This window comes from Gallus gallus, chromosome 18 (assembly GCF_016699485.2).
Source record: "Gallus gallus isolate bGalGal1 chromosome 18, bGalGal1.mat.broiler.GRCg7b, whole genome shotgun sequence".
Classification (NCBI taxonomy): domain Eukaryota; kingdom Metazoa; phylum Chordata; class Aves; order Galliformes; family Phasianidae; genus Gallus; species Gallus gallus.
In genome coordinates this window covers 9,218,243-9,231,970 of record NC_052549.1, presented here as the reverse complement: position 1 = coordinate 9,231,970, position 13,728 = coordinate 9,218,243, and the positions used below count along the sequence as shown (strand labels likewise).

The following is a 13,728-nucleotide window of genomic DNA, read 5'->3' as shown; positions in this document are numbered from 1 at the left end:
TTTTCCAGCTTACTTCATCATTGCTACTTTAAAACATCAGGAACAGCCACTTATTTCCTTTGTATTCCCTTTGTATTCTCTCTGTAACTTTTTCATAATGAAAATCCGAACACCCCCTTCCTGATCTAGAAAGAAACGACAGAAGTCAGACCTCTCTGAGCTCTGCTCCGAGCTCCTTCTCTATGCTTTACCCCCACCTATCCATCAGCACAGTCACTTCTAGGAACCATCTGTGAGATATGGTCTTTCCTCCAAAGAATTCCTTCACCCTCTGGCCTTGTGTAGCAAATAATTGCTTGAGTGTTGGGCAGCCTGAACATAGGCTGGAGTTAATGCAGTGCTGGCATGCTCAGACATAGCACACTCTATCACCTTGCATTAAATCTGCAATTCAACCTACAAGCAGGAGCCTCTTTCAGCCTGCACTCATACTCAATGCCCAGACATGCATGATATAGCATTAGTACGAGTTTTTCATTATGTTCTCAGAAATGGTCCTGGTTTCCAGAGTTCCCCTTGAGGAAAACTCTTCTGTAACCCCCCACAGTGTGCCTTGAATTCCTTTCTGTGAAAAGCAAACCATAATGCTCCACAGAAGGATACAAAGGAAGGACTTCAGGCCAATACTTTGCTGGATGCACTGTTAACCAGGTACACATTTTTCCCTCATGAAAACATACTACATGATCAAAGTATTATGCACAGTGCTGCACCTATCAGTCTCACTAGCCTAATGTTGTTCCATTGGCAACTTCTGCCCTGCAAGGTTTTCATTACTGCAGAAGCATCTCCTGCCTGCATGCAGAACTGCGCATGAACAGTGACGTTTGCCCATAATTAAGTCTCTTCTTGTCCATGGACAATAGGAGGATTTGAATGCTTAATTTTTTCTAATTATTGTGTGCACTTCGAAAAAGTGTACTTGTCTGAGTACAGAACCTGCTGGGCTTTGGCCAAATCAATCCCAGGGACTAAACAGACTCCAGTGGAATTTGCTACCTTCATTTGTTGAGCTTTCTGCCCCCTCCAAAATAACAATCGCATCCATTCCTCAGAGAGAAGAGGAGGATAAAAAGGGAAAAGCCAGCATCCAACTAATTTTAGCAAGTACAAAAGGAGACTCCATGCCAGAAGAACATGTGGTATTTTTAGTTCACCTTAAACTTTCCCCTTGGCATTTCAAGCCCTATTAATAAACAAAACAAACTGGGTTCAGAAAACAGATGAGTAAACATCTTTGATGCCTGTACTCTATTACTGATTCACCTTCCTTCCTTTCACCCACCACCCCGGGCCTCCACTCGATGACTCTGAATATTTTTATCGTTAAGGCAACAGCGCTGGGACATGTTGTGGTAAATATCCAAAAACAAAACATGTGGCAAGGTCACACAGCGTTTCCTCAGCAGCACGGGACCTCTCCATTCACTCCCTGCTTGGAACAAAACCCCCTGTATCGCAGTGCTGAGCAAAGAGAGCAGGGAGAGCGAGGGAGAGCCAGGCTGGCACCAGCAATATAATTTAGTGTGCAGGTATTTGATTTGATAAAAAACCTACCTTAATTTAAAAAAAATACGTATATGCATGTATGTATGTATGTATATATATAATAGGTTTCTGACAAGGTTGTAATTCACTGAGAGGGGCCAGGCCTACAGTTTGGGTTTGACATGTCACTCCAACCTAAACCATGACTGGTTTTACGTGATCCCCTCAGAGGGTTGCATGTTGCAGCTGGCAAAAAAATAAACAAACCTGAGCTCTGTGCTAACAGATTTTTTATTTTTATTTTTTCTTTTTTCCCCTTTTTGATTTATGCCATGAGCAAAGGAAAAAAAACAGTGACATATTTGTGAGTCACGGTTCCATTTGGCCCCTCCATGCTTGTAGCAGCAGCGTCCTGCCGAAGAGACAGACAGTGCAAAGCACAGAGCAACAGGTCTTAAACAGGCAGAGCTGGGTAGTTCTGAGGTCTTGTTTTGCAACAGCTCACATACATGAGATGTGTGATACCATCCTTCTCCAACCCTCTTCCAATCTCCTGCCCCAACAGAGCCCAGCTGCTGGGGATGTCCCTCCTGTGGTTGGTTCATGGGAAATTATTTAATTTGACCCTGCCCTGTCTCTGCACAAATCCCTGCACTGCAGGCAAAGCTCTGTGGTTTCTCCTATTGTTTTCTGTTTGTTTTTCTTTCCAGCAGAAGCATAAGGCTGCAGTGTTGGATTTGCAAGTTGAGATGACAAACACAGAGCATCAGAGCAGCATGCTACATTCCCCCTTTAACACGTTAAATGTTTAGCTGAATGCCTAAGGAAACAAGGCTTCCATGCTCATCATGTATGGATTTCTTCTCCTTTCCCTCTATCCCAAGTTTTTAATCATTGACTAATCCCAAGCAAACTTATCAAAGGGGTAAAGACCTCAAAGATAAGATTTTCACAAATTTCAGCAATGAATCAGATAGCAGAGGTGGCTCCCAAGTGCCAAGAGGAGCACCCCCTGCCCTTGTTCAGGCATCAGAAAACATGAGGGGGAGGAAAAGAGAGGGAGAGATGTTGAAAAGCAGCTTTCATTAATCCCTCTGCACACAAAGCTACTTGTTTATTACTATGAGAACTTTTACATTCACCTCTGCTTCCAAGATCCAGCAGCTCAGTCCTAGAAACACACAGGGATTTAGCTTCACATGTTCTGGTCCATTAAGTTAAACACATGCTTACAAGATCCAGGTCTGAAGTCTGGTACCACGCTGTATCCTTTCAGAAACAGAACCCAAAGTAACTTTCCTGCCCAGTTAGTTTCCACAACAACATCCAAATATAAATGTCTGTGGCACAGAAAAGCGTCTCAGCATTACCATTTTCACGAAGAAAGACAGAAATCAGTCAATATGTTTTAAGAGTTTTAAATGAGAGGATTTTCTTTTTACAGCTTGTTGCCATACCAACATGGGGCAATCCTACTATTTAAAAACAGCGTGCACATGCACAACACAGACAAACAGAGAAATGGATTTATTTTTTTCCCCCCAGCACTTTTGTCCTTATTGCAGACGTAAGCACTGACTCGTAGAACAGCAGCAGCAGCTTGGGTGCATGTGCCTAAGCTTTATATAATATAAGTCTAATATAACAGTGTGTCAAATGTTTGCTTTGGCGATACTATTCTTCAAATCCCCTTTTTATACTAATATTTAAAATGGGAAAAGGCTTTAAAAGAATGGGTGCGAATTACAGGTTCAAAGGTTTTATGAGGCTTCCAGCTGAGCATCGCTTATGCTAAGAATGGAGATTTCCAAAAACAGTGTTTAGGCAGTTTATTGGGGTTTATTTTCTCTAAGAAACTGCTACTGCAATCCGATGGGAGTGGGAGGAACAGCAGGAGGGACAGGGGGCAACAAACGATCTTTTTCTCATGTAAATCCAGTGACTGTGCTTACTTACAGATCATAAAGACTGCCCTCTGAACTATCCCAATTATGAAAGCTAAAGAAAACTCATCTCAGCAGAAATGAGATGGACTTCTCACCACTAAAAAGACTCCTTTGGAAAAAAAAAATATATATATATATATTTAGGAAATTCTGGCCAAATATTTGTTGAAAACTCACAGTTTATAAAATTTCACCCCGCTCAGTTGTTAAACTGAGCGAGATGGGAGCAAGCAGTCTGCACAGACAGACGTCTGGAGAGGCAGAATGTGCCTGCCTGGCTATCCACACCAGTGTGTTTTATGGTGATATGATGACACTTTCCCTGATTTAAGCAGCCTTGTCACTTTAAAGGATTTAGCAGCTCAGGAACAGTTCTGTGCTCGTACAGTAGTGTTGGCACATGTTATGAAGTACAGGCAGGGTGCTATGTGCTCCTACCTGTGTCTGTGTGTACAGAAAGCAGCACCTACAGACTAATGCACTAGAGGCATTATCTGGCTTTTATTACCTTGCCACTTCTTTCCTAAATCCACGGGTTTTAACATGCATATTAGAAGCACATCCCTCTGCTACTCAAATCAGACATGAGCTTCCATCTAGTTTTCTCTGGACTGCCAAGTTAGAGAAAAGAGCAAAACACATAGCTAAACATCCCTGCAGAAGTACAGGCAGAAAGGCTACGGTCTGTAGGGTGGGGGAATAAAAAGACCCATTATCTCCCCTAGCATGGAGCTCTGCTGTGCTTTGGGTGCAGGCACAGTTAAGTGTATCAAACAGCTTTTCATCTGGATGCTAAGTCTGGAAGCACCAAAAGGAATTGCACCGCTGTAATCATGCATCCCTATAAGCCAAGAAACTTTCATTCCTCAGCCCACGCCAAAGAAGCCTTCTTTGGTGGATAATAACAACCTGGAGATCGTGGACTTTAAAACTTTCAGTAGAGAAAGTGAGTTAATCAAGGGGAAAAAAGAGGTTAACACAGTCATGTTTCACTACAGGATTATAGTGTCAAACCACAGGAAGCTGTCTCTGGTGGTTTGCTGATCTCTGTGGTCTGACTGAACTGAAATCATTACGAACAGTAACTTCATTGCTGGCAGTATTATCGTGTGTCTTTCTCCCTACCTGCAACCCTAAGGAACAGTATAAAGGCCCTGATCCTGCAGTGTCTGTTTCAGTTCTGACCCTACTACCAGTGAAGTCAACAGTGAAATTTCCACTTGCTCGGCAATAGAGATAGCTGTTCTCTCCACAAGGGGATCAGCACCACTGGATTCACTGCAGCTATGTATTGAATTGCAGTGACTACTGCACGCTTGCAATGATCGGATCTCGTTTTAGTTACCATCATTTCTGCTCTAGTAGGAAGGTTGGTATGGACGTGAAATAGGTTATCAGGTGCTAATGAGCAAAAAAAAAAAAAAAAGAAATAACATAGGATTTCAGGTTTTGGAAATAAAAAATCTACCACATCAGTCAAATACTAAAAAACAGACCACCGTAATTCTCCCTTGCCTTACAAAATCACTTTTCAATGCTGATTCTTTACGAACTGAGTTCATTGCTGTTAATCCATATAGCAGACAGCGAAACATGTGAAAGAGGTACCAGATCAGTCAGCAGCAGAGACTGGGAACATTGAGATGATCAGTGATGGAAGGAGACAACCTGAAGAGTAAATTACACATCTTTTTAAAATGTATCAAGCAGTTTTGAATTATTGAGGGCGCTGTTTTGTAACTAGGATCAGAAATGACATTTCAAATACATGATTTTTGCATAGCCATTGAAATGAAGGGTTTCAGTTGCTCCTCCTGTTATTTTGCCTGGACTAAAATTTGACTTTCAAGTATTTTGTCTATCATTTTTAAAGAGGAAAAAAAATAACAAGCCTGAAAGAACAAAGACGACACTTCAAAGCCTTCAGCAGAGAAGGAAGTGCCTTCTAGCAAAAATCATACACTTTTGTCAATGAAACCTTTGTCAGACAGTTCCTCTCCTGCCTTGGCTGCCGTATGGTTAAAGATATAAAAGCAACTGAAGACAGAAAAGAAAAAGAATCCCTGAGAGAAGGAAAAAAGTCATGTCCCAGCACAGTCCTCTCTTTGCCCTCGGTGTTTATCTGACACACTGTTATTGATAGCTCTTTTTCCAACTCCCCTGACTAAGGGAGCACATATACCTTTTATTACGCTGAAGTTGATTTAAACCACCCTCACAATTTGTGAGGCTGTTTTTCACTTACATAAGGAAGTTCTTGAGAGGATTTTGAAGCAGTACAGTACAGTAGTTAAGACCAAGGCCGTTTAAAAAAGAATTGCATTTCCTCAGGCCATACATAATTTTTCATTCCTAAAAATACCAGGGAACTCTGCAGCTTTGGCAGGGAGAAGCCAGCTAAACGCAACAGGCTTTGGATCACTTCAAAGCATCAGGGCAAATTCATTCCCTTTTGACTCCCAGGTTCTCAAGTCTTACCACAGACAACCAAGATTTCTCTTCCCAGCCATGTGCAGTGCCATGTGGATTTTTCTGTGAAGCAACTTTTAATTTGCTCACATACTAAAAAGACTTCAGGACTTCCATTCTATTTTATAGCAATTTTTGATCAAGTCCTTGCATGCAGCTATTCTGTACCACTTGCTATACAACAAGAATTTTCATACCTCCATTTAGTGCTCTTTTTCAACTCTCCAAAAGTAACATGTGAAGAACTAACCAATTATTCATGTTTGCAGTGGCTCCCATTTCCTGGAGCGCTGCAACAACACATTGCTTAAGACTTGGTTGACTCTTAAGACTATTCAGTTAAGTTGCTTCTGATAGCTATTATCCCTAACAAGTTTCCCTTCAATAACAAGTTGCTTTTGACCTCAACACACCTGGAGACTTCACCTTTACATTTCACCTCTGACCTAACCCAATATAATTGACATTTTGCAATTATCAGCAATTTGTTAGCTTTATTTTGGTTAGCACCCAATTATGCAAATAATAGACATATAATAGAAATGCTCCTATTGGGCTGCAAATTTGTAGGAAAGTGTTTCATGCATGAATGACTGTGGCAACCTGAGTATACACTGTAGGAGCAGAAAATGAGAATTCAGAGAATACCTATCCCATGTATTCTCTGTTGGGGTGGGAGAGACTTGCTCTACTTCATTAACTCTTAGCAGAACCTACAGCTTAGATGTAGCTTCCTCACATGAACCAGGACATTGTAACATCTAGCTTCTCTGTATTCATATGCTTAATACCTTAGCTACACACCCTTAACATTTCTCCAATATAAAGGGAAGACCAAGATCTGAGACACTGCCAAATAACAACAACATCACGTTTTCCAAAAAACAAAGAGAATGAACTTGATTTGGAGCACGTTGACCAAGCGGAAGAAGAAATCCCACATTTCTTCATGCAGACAGGAAGCCATCACAGGGGATGGAAAGAGAGCAGAGCTGTACCCTGGACATGTTTATATTGGCTCCTGTTGTGCTTGAATACACTGTTTTGTCTTTTTCTCCATAGGATCTTTGCAGTGTTCTACAATAAAAATAGAATAGCTGATCCTGTCCTATCTCACCCTCTATTTATCAAAAAGGTTTTTAACCCACAGCATTTCACAAGCACCAAAAATGCATATAATAAACACTTAAATAACAACAAGAAGGGCGCACCGGTCCCAATTTCCCTACCTTTACAGCAGCATTCAGCTCTATTTGATGCGTCAGTTTCACCATCATCCTGACAGCAGACAAGTCTTTCCCCGTCTTCTGACCTCACCCACTTCCCTGTCAAAAGATTAAGGCACATTTGGAAATGCTTGGGGCTATTTTTAGACTGCACTAGAGACATGCAGGGAGGAAAGCAGCTAGTGTACTTTCTTCATAATGTAGTAATCTCAGTGTCTAGAAAAACCACTCTGGTTTGAATGTCATTTCCAGTAATTACCTTGGGTAAGGGCAGATTAGCAGCATCAGTCTGAGATGTTATTGTCCAAATCGCTTCCCTCTGGAAGGGGACTTGCTGACTCTTGTGGCTGAGAATGCATAGCCACAGGATACAGGAAGGACGTGGGCTCTTATCTTTGCCACTGGGAGATGCTCTCTTTCAAGTGTCCCAAAACCAGGAACAAAAGTTCTGGAATAAGAAAAAAGATACAATTACTCTATTGAAATCGGATGAGGTCAAGAGCAATGTGTTGTGGGCTGGAACCCTGAGCTATGCAGGGGGTTCTGTGCGATGCCTGGATTCACTGTGACATGCTGAGGCGCCTGCTTACAAGCAAGCTGCAGCATAGCTCCACTGCTGACAGGTCCATGCCCCATCCAGATGCCTGACAGACCACTAACAAGGACAATCTTTAAGGGCTAACAAGCCCAGATGCAAGGGCTTCTGGAACAAAATAGTTCCTGAAGTCACATAGGGTATACATACAGAAGACAGAATTTGATACAGATGTAACTGGCACACAGCACTCATGATCTTAACTAGTTGTTTTTATAGCATTTTAGTACAGCTTTTTTCATACTTGGATAGTAGAAAGGAAAAGTAAAGGAATATCAAGTATCCTGGGAGTTAGCAGCTGAATGTTGCAGGTATGAAAAGCACATCCACACACACACAATTGTTCCATGCCCTGTCTGCCTTCTTTGCATATACAAAGAGGTCTGATGTACACGGGAAGTCCTGAAATATGTTGGCTTACTGACACAATGGGGATGAGAACAGAATAGCACAAATGGGTTTTAAACCCTTCTCTCTCTACTGCTTCTAGCTGGGCACTGCTACATGTGGTAGCCTGTCTTCCACTCTTCTCTTCACTAATTCACTAAGAACCTACATTTCCACAGGGCTCCATGTGAAAGCTCAACACTAGTTACCAGGCAATGAAAGGAAGGAAGATAATTAATAACAAAGCAAATCCCAGCCCAAATAAATTACGTAAAACCAAACTACTACAATAAAGCCATCATCTTTTCTTGTTTTCCCCTCCTACAGAAAGAAGCACAAGAATACTCAAAGGCAGAAAAGGCAATTCAACATCACCCCTCCTAGGATCACCCTTGGTGATCTGCCCACTTTACCAAATATCAAATGTGCTTCCAGCCATGCCTGGCATCTCTCCATCCATGAATATGTACATTTGAAAGCATAATGGTTATTGCATGTCACGCTTATGGGCATTTGGCATGTGTAGCACTCTTTCCCAGTCTATAAGTACATGAAACATAAAACTAAGAAAAATCTGAGACATTGTGGAAACTGATGAGGGCTTGAATGAGCTTCTGGAATAAAACAGGAGCCCCTCCCCATCCAGGCAGTATTTTTAGGAAGCTGATTGAGAAATGTTTTCCTTGCTCCATTTCCATGTTTACTGGGATACAACATTGTTACACTCGATTGCATCAGAAAACATGGAAACAGCTCTACAAATTGATTCGACCACAAGATCTCAGAGGAGTTTGCTCCTTGTCTCCAAGGAGTTTACCCAGCATAAACAACGTCAAATAAATACAAGGCAGACCTGAGGGAGTTACTGTTTCTCAAATAAGCTTCAGAAATATCAGAACATAGATACACCTGTCAGGCAACTTCATCTGGATGGATGTTGTGATGGCCTAATTCTCTTAATGGCTACAGACATCCAAATAAAATTACGGACCATATTAAACATCACAGTCAAATTTGCTCTGTTTGAAGAGGATGTCAGGAAATGAAAATCATGATGGGACTAAAACACAGTCCTCTCCCAGGGAAGTCACCAGGAGATGCAGCTGCACACTCCTGTTTAGTATTTCCCAGTTGCCACTAACACCTAAATTCTTTGGAGGTTTGGAATTCAGATGTTCACACCATTAACCTGAATTTTTTTCTGTCATCAATTAATCAATTAATTCCTGGCATCATCATACAACTCCAGTGTGGCCAATCTTCTCTTTTAACCCTGATTGTGCTCTTCTCACAGCGCTGCACCTCGGAGTCCTGCCTTTCAGCCAGCGATGCTCCTATACCCTGCCTGGTCAGGTGTGCCTTCATTTGGGTATTGGCACTGCTGGTTTGTATTCTGCATCTCTTAGCCTATGCTGCTGGCTGACAGCCACAAGTCACCAGCATGACCTGCCAAGCCCTACGGAGCACACTCAACTACACACTGAAGAACCTTCCAGAAAAGAACCCTGTTCCCAGTCTCTTACAGATGGCCAGAACAGAATTAAAGGTGCCTGATGAACATGATAATGGGAAACAAAGAAGCTTACACATTTTTTTAGTTTGAAATTGGGAACTCTTCAATAGAAATTATAAAACCATGCAGACATTGGCTTTCAGACATGTGCGTGGTCTTGCATGTCATCCATTAGAAACCAACTTAGTTCCATGGGAAAATGCTCCTAACATTAATAAAAAGATCATTTTCTTTCATACAAGAAAACTGTTACGTCTCCCAGGCCCTCTAACTTTTAACCTATTCTTTCTTATCTTGCCTTCCCTGGTAGTTTTGCTTCCTCAGTACAGCAGGTGGCTGAAAATTGAATCCCCTTTCCAGAAAAAAATACCTTCATTTAAAAAAGTAAAAAAAAGAAGAGAGAGATCTAGCTGGCAGGGACAAAAATGAAAGCAAAGTGGCAACAATAAACCTAATGCGTGTCTCTTTCTGCAGTGGGATTTCCAAGCACCTTTAAATCCTTTTACATTTTAAAGATGCATTTAATTTCAGTTTTTGTCTTCAGCAGAGACACACAAAAAAACCCAAACCATGATGAGGCTTCACGTGGGGCAGCCAGGAAGCTGTCATTTGGATTTCCCCACTGGCAAATTGGGGTAATTGTAGCATTCTCCAGGAATAAATAAATAAAAAAATAAATTGATTTTGTGAAGAGGCCTTTTTCTATCAGCAAATGTTTCTGGAAAATTGCCCATTAAACCTACTCAGTGCATGTGGTAAGACTAAATAAGCAGCTGCAGACTTTCAGGTAGGCTTGCTGTGAGACTGCTTTTGCCATTAGGGTGAGCAAGCAATCTTCCCCACCATGACCAAGTAAACCTGAGAATCAAGAGGCTGAGTAATAGCAGTTTGTGGCTGAATATAAGAGGAAACTTGGTTGTCATTGTGCAGTCCATCAGATTTAGAACTCTGCAAAAAAGTGCTTCCTTCAAAACAAGGCTTGACCACACAGTGAAAACCAGGGCACTAGCACCTGCTGTTACTGTTTTTGAATCAAGGGCTTGAAATCTCTCAGTTCATAAGCTAATTCTACCCGAGCAAGTATTCTTATCAATATCCTCCCCATTGCAAGGCCAAGGAAATGGAGCTAGGAATCAAGTGCCAAGGCTGAAGTGGGGGTGCTCCTATCACAGCATCACAACCACTGCCACCTGCACACCCCCCCCACCGGCAGCCACCCAAGGACTGGGTTGGAGGGGTTGGCTGCTCACAGCCACGGGGCTCACAGAGTTTCCCATGGGAGTGATGTCTGAGCAGGCTCAGCCTTTGGCAGCACTTTTCAACTGTTCCTAGAGGCGGGCACACGGGGATAATTAGAGAATATAACACATATATAAAAAGATCTTGTTCTCCACCTCCACCCTGTACGTGGCAGGCTGTGCGCACAGACACTGAGATCAACTTTTTCACCTGAATTAGAACAAAGTGTTTTGCTATTCTCTTTCTCTCTTCTCTTTCCCTCCCCTCGCTCTCCTCCACCCCTTTTGCTGTCCTTACTTTAATCTACAAAACAGTAATGGGTCTGCAGGCATCCTGCCAGGGTACAGCTCGCATTCACCCGGCCAATGCCAGGATCCTTCTCCTGGCTCCCATCATAAACCAAGACTAAAAGAAGGAGCCAGGAGGTCATTTCTGAGCCAAGGCACCCGCCCAGCGTCCAGACTTTATAGGAACAAAATTTATGGGAACCGAAGACTTCCATCTCTTGCTCTCTCTCTTGCTCCAGAAGAGGTTTTTATCACCCTTGATATGACAGTGAAAATGTTCTAAAAAGCTGGAATTATGAACGTTGATAGTCTTTTTTCCCCTTAGCTAAATAAATAAAATGTTATTTGTACAGAAAAAAAAATTACACAAATGCATTAATAACAGTTTTTCCTTCTGGCCTAAAAGCTACATGAGAAATGTTAAGAGGGACTTTGGTCACTCTGGGGCTCTCACATAAAGCAGCAAGTCATCCATTAGTTCATTTCTGTTAACCGTCTTCCTCCCAATAAAACAATCATATTTTAACCGTCCACTTCGCAAGTTTCACTGAAGAACCACATAGTTGTTATTCTTCGTATCCAACAAAAACCCACAGCAAGTACTCACTGCAGCTTGTGTGTGAGGAATGCATTTTGTCAGTCATCTGTGCAGCTATCATTTTAATCATACCTTGGAGCCAACTGAGCTATCAGCACTGCTGTCAGCCACAGCTCCCCATTCACACTGCCTTCTTCCATGCAGTGGGCTGCACTGGTCTCTCCTCTGGCATTAATAGCAGCAGGAACAAAGCAGCACTTCCTCAAACTGCAAACTCCTTGGAGCAGGGAAACACTGCCAAATTCTGCCATTGTCAGATGACTTGTATCACTTGGCAGGGATGTGAATGGGGGCAGCCTCAATCTTCTGTCTACCACATGCTAATCTAGTCCAGTCTGAGGTACATGCCACTTTATCATCTCAATGCAAACTGTGAGTAATCGTATCTAGCAGAATAGCACTGCATGATTTAATGACTAATGATGATAGGGTTTTTGGAAGCAATTTTTAGCCAAGCATCACACTTGCAAATGACTCACTGGAAGTTAGTAAACATTGGTTATTAGCCAGCAGTTGCAATGCAGAGGAAGCAGCATCCTCTGACGTCGGAGGACTGCTTTTCCCACTCACGGGGAATTAGAGATACCCGTAGGAATGCAATGACAAAACCAAGGCTGTGGATGTGATCTGCTCATGGCACATCACAGCTACTACTGAGCAACACAAGGCATTACTCTGGCACCTAGGAAAAAGTACTCACCCAGTGCAGATCCTGATTCTAGTTACAGGGAAAAGCTCTCCACTTGTACATCATTACAGCTCTGAGCTCTTAGTGACTGAATTTTGTAATTCAGTTCAAAATCTGAGGGTATTTTTATTAGTGTTCTATCAGTAGGGTTTGCAGCCTGCTGTCTTCAGAGTGAAGAATTAATGTGTGCCAACTCTTGAAGCTCCTCCATTGCTTTTTTGCCTATTGTACACTGTAAGCAGTCACACACACAGTGTGGGTGCAAGGGGAGGTAGGAAGATGCTGGGGGAGAGTAAGTGACTCAACTGTGTGACCAGACAGACAAACTTGAGCAAAGAAGGTGTCAGACATCACCTAATACTGGAAATTAGGGAACCGAGATAAGATAAACACAAAGGGACTTCAAAACTATGAAGTTTACAACAGCCGAGAAGTCAAAAATGAGATGATATGAGGACTCAAAATTAAATAATACAAAATTTGACAATGCTAAGCAGACTAGCAAAGGGAGACAGATGAATCAGGACCGGATGAAGCCACGGGAGCTCTGGGCTTGGAAATTTTCCCAGTTCCTGTCTATATTGGCATGGGCTGATTGCTCCTTATCAGGTTGGCAGTCTATTTCACTCGTTTTCAAAAAGAATTACAGGGGAAGGGAAAGACATGTAGGCTATTTCTAGCTTCCCAAAGTCACAGCTGTCAGTGCTATTGCCATTGAGACGGGAAGATAGGACCACAGGGTAGACGACTGTTGACTTCATCTAGAAAATATGTCAATACAAGATGCCAAATCCAAGCTTCTGACCACTTGTGGTCATTCAAGATCCCAGGGCACATTTTGCAAGAGTATGGGTGTTAGCCCTGGTATACTGGCCAAATCCAATCTTGGCTATTTATATTCAGCCTCTCTAAAATACGGCTTGGAGTTTCAACTGGAAAAGTTAATTTTGCTTTTCTGTCTGGAACTCCACAATGATGCGGGTCCAACAACGGCACACGGTATGCCAGCGGAATGGTGTCCCAGTGACTGGTAAGCCCTGGGAAGATAGAGCTTCATTTATCATCTTGCATCAGCACTTTAACACACACAGACCAAAAAAAAGCTACTTGGGGACTTTTTAAGAGTGACTGATATCAATTCCAGACTGTTTTCAGGAAGCCCAAATGCATTAACTATACTTAATAACCAAGGCTCATTAACTTCAGTAGTTTTTTCTCCCTTTTGGTCAAAGTTGTAGCTGGGGTTGTAGCTCTGAACTGCATTCCTGTGTTCCTCTATCATAGGTGCTGAC

The 13,728-nt window shown here is 42.2% G+C and overlaps 1 long non-coding RNA gene across 1 annotated transcript in view; it reads right to left on the bottom strand.

The window, feature by feature from the left end:
- The window catches only part of LOC101751181, a 344,852-nt gene that overhangs the window by 155,128 nt on the left and 175,996 nt on the right, over positions 1-13,728 (bottom strand). The window contains exons 9-10 of the long non-coding RNA XR_005840735.2: positions 7,389-7,577; positions 7,133-7,228 (exon numbers count right to left, since the gene is read on the bottom strand). This is a non-coding gene — a long non-coding RNA (uncharacterized LOC101751181). The remainder of the gene's footprint in view (positions 1-7,132; positions 7,229-7,388; positions 7,578-13,728) is intronic.